The sequence below is a fragment of the Ctenopharyngodon idella genome, chromosome 3 (assembly GCF_019924925.1).
Source record: "Ctenopharyngodon idella isolate HZGC_01 chromosome 3, HZGC01, whole genome shotgun sequence".
NCBI classification, from domain to species: domain Eukaryota; kingdom Metazoa; phylum Chordata; class Actinopteri; order Cypriniformes; family Xenocyprididae; genus Ctenopharyngodon; species Ctenopharyngodon idella.
In genome coordinates, this window is record NC_067222.1 from 50,108,821 (window position 1) to 50,116,403 (window position 7,583).

Sequence of the window (7,583 nt, forward strand, 5' to 3'; positions counted from 1 at the left end):
CAGGGATGTCCTCTCCTTAGCACACTAGCCTGTCAGCTGACCGCTTCAGATTAAAAAGTTCGTTGAGACAAACTTTAAGTTGGCTTGAAAAAGCCGGTCCAGAAAGTTAAGTAGTTTTAAAAGTTTGAAAGTTTAAGTTTTAGTTTAGTAGTTTTGATAGATAGATGGATAGATAGATAGATAGATAGATAGATAGATAGATCAAATGACAAAAATTTGACAAAAATGCATATTCGACCAGGGCAGGGATGGGCAGTAGTCATGATACATGTATTTCAAATATAAAATAGTATTTTGTAATTTGTATTTGATAGGGTTGATGAAAATGGCTTTGTATTTTGTATTAAAATACTTCAGTGTTTTGTATTTTTATAGTTTTAAAATAATGTAAAACAATTTGTAAGAAGTCTACATGATGACATAAAAATGCGGCATCTGATTCGTGCTTACTCAGTAGTTTGCCCAGACTTGAGATGAGAACAGAAAATTGATCCATATGGAAGAAACGTGCAGGCTGCCAGCTTTCCATAAATTGCTACAATTTTTAAATAAATGTTCTTACTACACCTTGACAAGTTCTGTTGCTACTTTCTGATTACATTTCTGACTACATTTAAAATCAAAACATTGATCATTTAATAATTGCTAAAATGTTTGTTTTCAACTTCCAAATAAGTGTCCAATAATTGATTAATATATACTTGATTGCTGAATATTGTACCCTAATTGAAGAAGCTGTTTTCTAGGATCATGATTTTGCATACCATCATAAAAACGTGGCCTCTGATTGGTGCTTACTCAGTAGTTTGCCCAGAGTTGTTGAGTTCAGAACAGATGTTAAGTTTTGGTGTTCCTTTTAGCCTAGGCTAAATAGTTTACCAATTTACATAATGTTCTTGAAAACTATTATATCGAGCAGCAGCCCCCTCTTTTTATGATTAACAATCAATTAATTTGTTAGATACTAGTTGCTATGAATACAGGTGCCATCAGTTGTCTTCTTATGAATGACTTGTTTGTCATTGAGTCAGTGTTGCTGATGCAAAGTAGGCCCTTCTTTACCAAACACCAAGTAAATTATGAGTCATTTGCAAACTGTTAAAAATTAAACTGTTGATTACTTTAAAAGTAACCTTCATCTGGGAGATCACAGGGATAAGTGAATATTTGATCTGTTAAAGCCACAATATGTAAATTTTCGCCACTAGAGGTCGCTTATTCAGTTGCTTATTCTTGATTTTGCATAATCATGGGAGGTGTTGTCTTCACGTCTACAGCCGGTGGAAAAGAATCTGGACGGGACTCGGGCAGAAATCATGTTCATGGATGAGATTATTAAAGTTACTGTAGTATGAAGCAGAGCAGGGCGAGTGATGTTGGAGCTGAACGAGACCGCTGGAGAGATTGATAATGAGAGACGAGCGTGACACGTCTCGAGAGCAGTGGAACTTTTATTATGCCACAGTCGCTGCTTCTGCTTTTTTTTTTGGTCTAGCGTATGTGGGGTAATGCAGCACTGTTTATCATACTAGATACATTTGTGTGTTAAAAGTTGTCATAATGCTACTCTGTGTGTTTGCTTGGCAGCTGCTATGAGACTCTTGTTACACACTGCAGTAAGCTAGATCGATATTAGTCATGGTAAAACACGGTACTCGCTGTAAATCAAGAGAACGAAATTTAAACAAAAAGGTATATAACATGATTCGTTTTCAGTCGATGAATATATCCAAATAGTTCCTCATCTGTCTAATAAAAATATATGTTTTATTATACAGATGAGGAATATAATGCGTCTTTGGTGTTTCCATGGTTTCTACAAATTAAAACCGGAAATTGAGGGTATGATGCCATTGATAGGCAACTCATGGACACAGCCCGTGTCCTGGATAAAATTGCTTATTTCTCTGGATTTAAACATTCTTGGAAACATTTGGGATAATGTAAACACAAGTCAACAAAATATGAAGAGTTTGGTTCCAAAACCAAAAACGCAAACTTGGGTAAAGTTGGTTTTATATTCGCACATTTGGACTTCCGCGTTTAAGAACGTTCTAATAATGTGCAATAAAGTTAATGTTTGCAAATTCTGAACAGCGACATGATATTTACAACCAACAACTGTAACCCTACAACATTTTTCACAATCGATCAAAATGGGCAAGTATTATTTTAATGGCATACTTACTTGTGAACGTCCACTGAATGTCCAATGTAGTGTACAAAGTTATTGTAGCCTATGCGGAAGTCCGAATGTGCGAATATAAAACCAAATTTACCCAAGTAAACGCAATACTCCATTTTGATTAATTTGAGTAAAAAGGTGTTTTCTTTACCAAGAAAGTGGCAAGATGAAAACCACTATTTTCTGTTTCAAACTTTCACATAGCATCTTTTGGTTATAAAAACATTCAAAATTCAAATCTAGATTTTGATTTTAAAAAGTTTATTATAAAAACGGATTATTTTTTCCCCAAAATGCAGTAAGTCCATGACACGTTTTTTTTTTTTCAAAATATCAATACAATACAATACAATTACAATTCAATACAATTAATCCATCAATATAAAAGTTATTTTTCAAATTGAAAATACACAAAGTTGATTCACATATATGACAGAGTCTGAACTTTGCCAATATTTATCTTATATACATTTGACTAAAAATACATTCATAAACGACTTTTCAATACCAACCTGTACTGATTTGCAAAGGAAACTTTCAAACCCTGCCCAGTTATGTTTTAGTAAACCTGTACCTGACCTAATATAATTTAAATTAAATGACAAAATATTTCTACTGTGAAGAAAATGACTTTCAACTCAGAATTTGTAAATCACCTTTTTATTGATTATAAGAAAAAAAAAGAAGGAAAAAAAAAAAAACTGGATAAGAGCATTGAAAATTCTTCAGTCCATCACTCCTGGGTTTAGGCAGACCCATCAGCTTCATATCTAAAGAACAGTAATGAAAGAAAAGGCAATTATTTTAAAATACTATCAACGCATTAACAGGAACACTCTCTTAAAAAGCACGCATGATTATGATCAAGCCATGCCAGTACTTTATATTTCTGTCCAAATGACTAAACTGACACTTGAAGGGATTTCTACTACTAAAAGGAATATGAACAAATTAAAGGTGACACTATTTAGTTAAGAAATGTAATTGTGTAATTATAAGTAATTATGTGCTGAATAATATTTATATTGTTGTTGCATGAAATTTCTTTTCAAATATATATATCCATTCAGTCAAATTTTGCACAGCAAACATCGATGACAGCTTTTAAATTATCCATGCTAGCAAGTAATCATGGTACCAGTACCGCCCAATATGAATTATATAAATATTTTAATAGCACAGCCATTCAAAATCTAAGGGTCAACCATGATAAACAGTAAAGCAATCACCAGCAGAAGATTTTTGGCCATTAATGGAATTAATGTAAACAAATATTTTATATTAATAATATTTACATTAATAATAATTTTTCCCTTTGGGTACAATGTTTATGAACGGCTATGTTGCCTGATGTGTTGTTGTTCCCAATTATTTATTTATTCATTTATTTATTTATTTTTGATGGAGCTATTTTGGTGTCTCTTTTTTTGAAGGAGCTATTCTGGTGTCTTGTGAATCATTGTTGTGTTTTTTGTCAGATGTGTGATTACTCTTGGTATTGTCTTTAATTGTGACCTTTTATGGACTTAAACTGATGTCCATAAAACTGAAAAGTATTTCATCCATCAAAATTTCATTAACCAACAGCAGTATGTAAACATGCTAGCCAGAGTCTTTATCTGCACAAGTGTGTCACGTCCTTTGCGATGTCTCGCGCAGGACATGGCCTTTGAATTTGGAAAAGAAACACAAAACTGATTACTGGTACTTCCTGCCCTTGTCTATTTTTACCGGATTCACACCAGCCTTCCACCGGCACCTCTGGGTCACATCCGACAACATGATCTTCATGCCAGGGTGCCGGAGCTTAAGCTGGTGCACTTCCTCCTTCATGGCATTCACCAGCTGTACGCTGCTGACCTCCCCTATATCGTTTCCGTCACAGTGGATGAGGAAGACATCTGGTGCTGCTCTTCCTCGCAGGGAATGGGAGAAATCCTCTCTATCGCAGTCCACCCCAGCCAAACCTGCAGACATTGACGTCTGGCAGACTGAGGTCTCTTCCCATGGTCTCTGCAGCTCTCTGGGCACCGCGTCTGATACGGCTGTTACCACTGTGTCTAAGGAAGGAAAATAAATGAGTTTATTAAATGCTTTAAGTAATTAAGAATTTAACTATGGAAAGGTATCTCGGTTTTTTGTTGACAGTGCTGTCACATGTGGGAGAACATAGATCAAACTAGCAACACCTCAAAATATAGATGACAGTCTAGTTTTTTATTGTCCTTTTAAAGGTGCCCTAGAATTGAAAATTGAATTTACCTCAGCATAGTTAAATAATTTGAGTTCAGTACATGGAAATGACATACAGTGAGTCTCAAACACCATTGTTTCCTCCTCCTTATGTAAATTTGATTTGTGCAAAAGACCTCTGAAGAACAGGAGAATCTCAACATAACACCGACTGTGACACAACAGTCGGGATCATTAATATGTACGCCCCCAATATTTGCATATGCAAGCCCATGTTCAATCCATTAGCCAAGCCAGTATTAATGTCTGGAGCAACACAGCCGAATCAACAGACTTTATGCAGGTAAGCAAGCAAGGACAATAGCGAAAAATGGCAGATGGAGCAATAATAACTGACATGATCCATGATATCATGATATTTTTAGTGATATTTGTAAACTGTCTAAATGTTTCGTTAGCATGTTGCTAATGTACTGTTAAATGTGGTTAAAGTTACCATCGTTTCTTACTGTATTCACAGAGACAAGAGCCATCGTTATTTTTTTAATTATTAAACACTTGCAGTCTGTATAATTCATAAACACAACTTCATTCTTTATAAATCTCTCCAACAGTGTAGCATTAGCCGTTAGCCACGGAGCATAGCCTCAAACTCATTCAGAATCAAATGTAAATATCTAAATAAATACTATACTTACATGATCTGATATGCTGCATGACGAACACTTTGTAAAAATCAATTTTGAGGGTTATATTAGCTGTGTGAACTTTGTTTATTTAATGTATTATAGAGTTGCGAGCTTGGGGCGGGGAGCGCGAGCATTTAAAGGGGACGCGCGCTGAATCGGCGCATTTATAATGATGCCCCAGAATAGGCAGATAAAAAACTGAATAAAAAAAAATCTATGGGGTATTTTAAGCTGAAACTTAACAGACACATTCAGGGGACACCTTAGACTTATAATACATCTTGTGAAAAAGAATTCTAGGGCACCTTTAAGACGGACATTGTAATATCAGCTGTCAAATGTCAAGTAGCTAAGACTAGTACTTACAGTTTAAGCCGTGTGCAGACGTGGTGGATGTGGATGTGTCACAACTGGCCATAATGACCTCAACTGGGGTCACTAAAAGAAAATAAACATCTTGTAAAAATATAAAGTGCATTTCCTTCTCAAAAGTCATATTCAAGAGGATCTCACAAAGCACTGGATAGCAGTGAATCAACGTAGTGTGAGGAATTACAACTTTTAACATAAGCCATTAATACGCTAACTAACGTAAAGTGGTAAGATGAGTGGTAATTACATTTGTAACTAGCTAATATGAATCTAATCCTAATCTAATTAAGACATTATCGTTAACGTTATAATCAGATGGCATCCAAATACACACTCATAAATTCGGGTTAATTGATTTTAATTGATTTGCTTCAAATTATTTGTTTGGGATGCAAGTTATTAAGTAACGTCAATAACGTTAATTCTGATTCATGATGACAACTGTTAACGTTTCTGCAAGTCATCTAGTGTTGCAAAATAACATAACGATAAAGTTTCTCATTATTATGACTTATAGAATTATATTTTTTATTCAACTGTGGCAGAAGCGGGCTTAAAGGGGTGGTTCATTGCAATTTCACTTTTTTAACTTTAGTTAGTGTGTAATGTTGCTGCTTGAGCATAAATAGTATTTGCAAAGTTACAGCGCTGAAAGTTCAATGCAAACGGAGATATTGTCTTTTAAAGTTATGGCAGTTTAATGTCTACAAAAACGACCGGTTTGGACTACAACAAGCTTCTTCCCGGGTTGGTGACATCATAAACCCTGCAAAACACGCCCCCGGGAACACGCAACAAAGTGGGCGAGGCCATGTCACGCAGCATAATGGAAGCCGAAGAGTTGTGTACACCGGACGCAAGCGATGCGTCAAAAGATAATAGAACCCATTATAATAATCTGTGATTTTTTTCTACACTGGATGCGCCGTGGAAGACAGCTTCCAGAATCTACACGAGTTCAATGCTGGATAGCTATTACTGAATGCACAAAGGCTACTACTGAAAGAAGCAGTTCCCACTTTAAAAGCAGAAGCTGCTGTTTATCGGCCCCAAACTGTAAGTACATTTTATTGTTTGTACATGTCTTTTAAACGTATAGTTCTGTTGCTATTTTTTGGTTGCATCAAGGACGTAAACAAAGACCAACGCGTTTTTGCTTCGCTAGCCAGTTAGCTAAATTCTAGTACATACTTCAACAAACGCCAACAAACTTTGTTCATAGACAAACAGTTGTTCATGCTATAAATTAAACGCTACCTTTACAAAAATGCTACTACTCACTCATGTATTCGGCTACAGTAAAGCTTTAATCAGGATAAAACTGTATACTGAAAGCTAACAAACAGCAGTGACAGCATATCTAAACACTTTGACACAAATACAAAATGAAATACCATTCATAAACGTCCTTTAAAAGCCGCGATTGCAGAGGTTCTGCTTGACCCTCTTCATCTGGATCTGATTCGGCTCAATTTGATACAGCAATATAGACGCCATTATTTACATTTCCACTAAAGCACATGTAACAACTAATGGTAAGGGGCGTGGCGTTTCCGGACGCTTCAGCGAATCACAATACACTGGGCCACCTAACCAATCTGAGCACATTGCGTATTTTAGAGGGAGTGGCTTCATAGAACCAGGAAGTCAAACGAGCCGTTCATATGAAAATGGAAACAGAGGTGTAAAGGTAAAATATATGAAAAATGTCTTTTTTTTAAAAAACGAAGCGTTAAGACATGTTAAACTGCGCCCCAAAAACACAATCAAGCCTAGAAAAAAAACACTGAACCACCCCTTTAAGACGCGTACCTTTTAGCATACAAACTAAAAGCCTTTCCATTCTCACCCATTTCACAAAGCCAAGCCCATCTCTGTTTATTTTTTACACTTTTATTGATCTCCAATACATCGGAGCCTTCCTGCAACTATGTCCATGCTAGCTGAAATAAAGTTCTAGCTCAGAACGTAGCCTGACATGCACTTCTCCAATACTAAGTGAATGGAAAACCCAGAGTGGACCAAGAGCGGAGTGATTACAGAACGCTTTAGAGTGGAGAGAGGAATGTGCTTTTGCTCCACTCCAGGCTTTGATCACATCCCCCTCAGCAGGGTGAATACGCCTCGTCTTACCTTAATTTAAG

The 7,583-nt window shown here is 36.0% G+C and overlaps 1 long non-coding RNA gene across 1 annotated transcript; it reads right to left on the minus strand.

Moving 5' to 3' along the window:
- Nucleotides 1–2,667: 2,667 nt before the first annotated feature.
- Nucleotides 2,668–7,094, minus strand: LOC127508930 (uncharacterized). The gene is made up of 4 exons (XR_007928986.1): nucleotides 6,834–7,094; nucleotides 5,434–5,505; nucleotides 3,917–4,245; nucleotides 2,668–2,955 (listed from the first exon to the last, which is right to left on the minus strand). It is a non-coding gene; the product is annotated as an uncharacterized LOC127508930 (long non-coding RNA).
- Nucleotides 7,095–7,583: the final 489 nt, after the last annotated feature.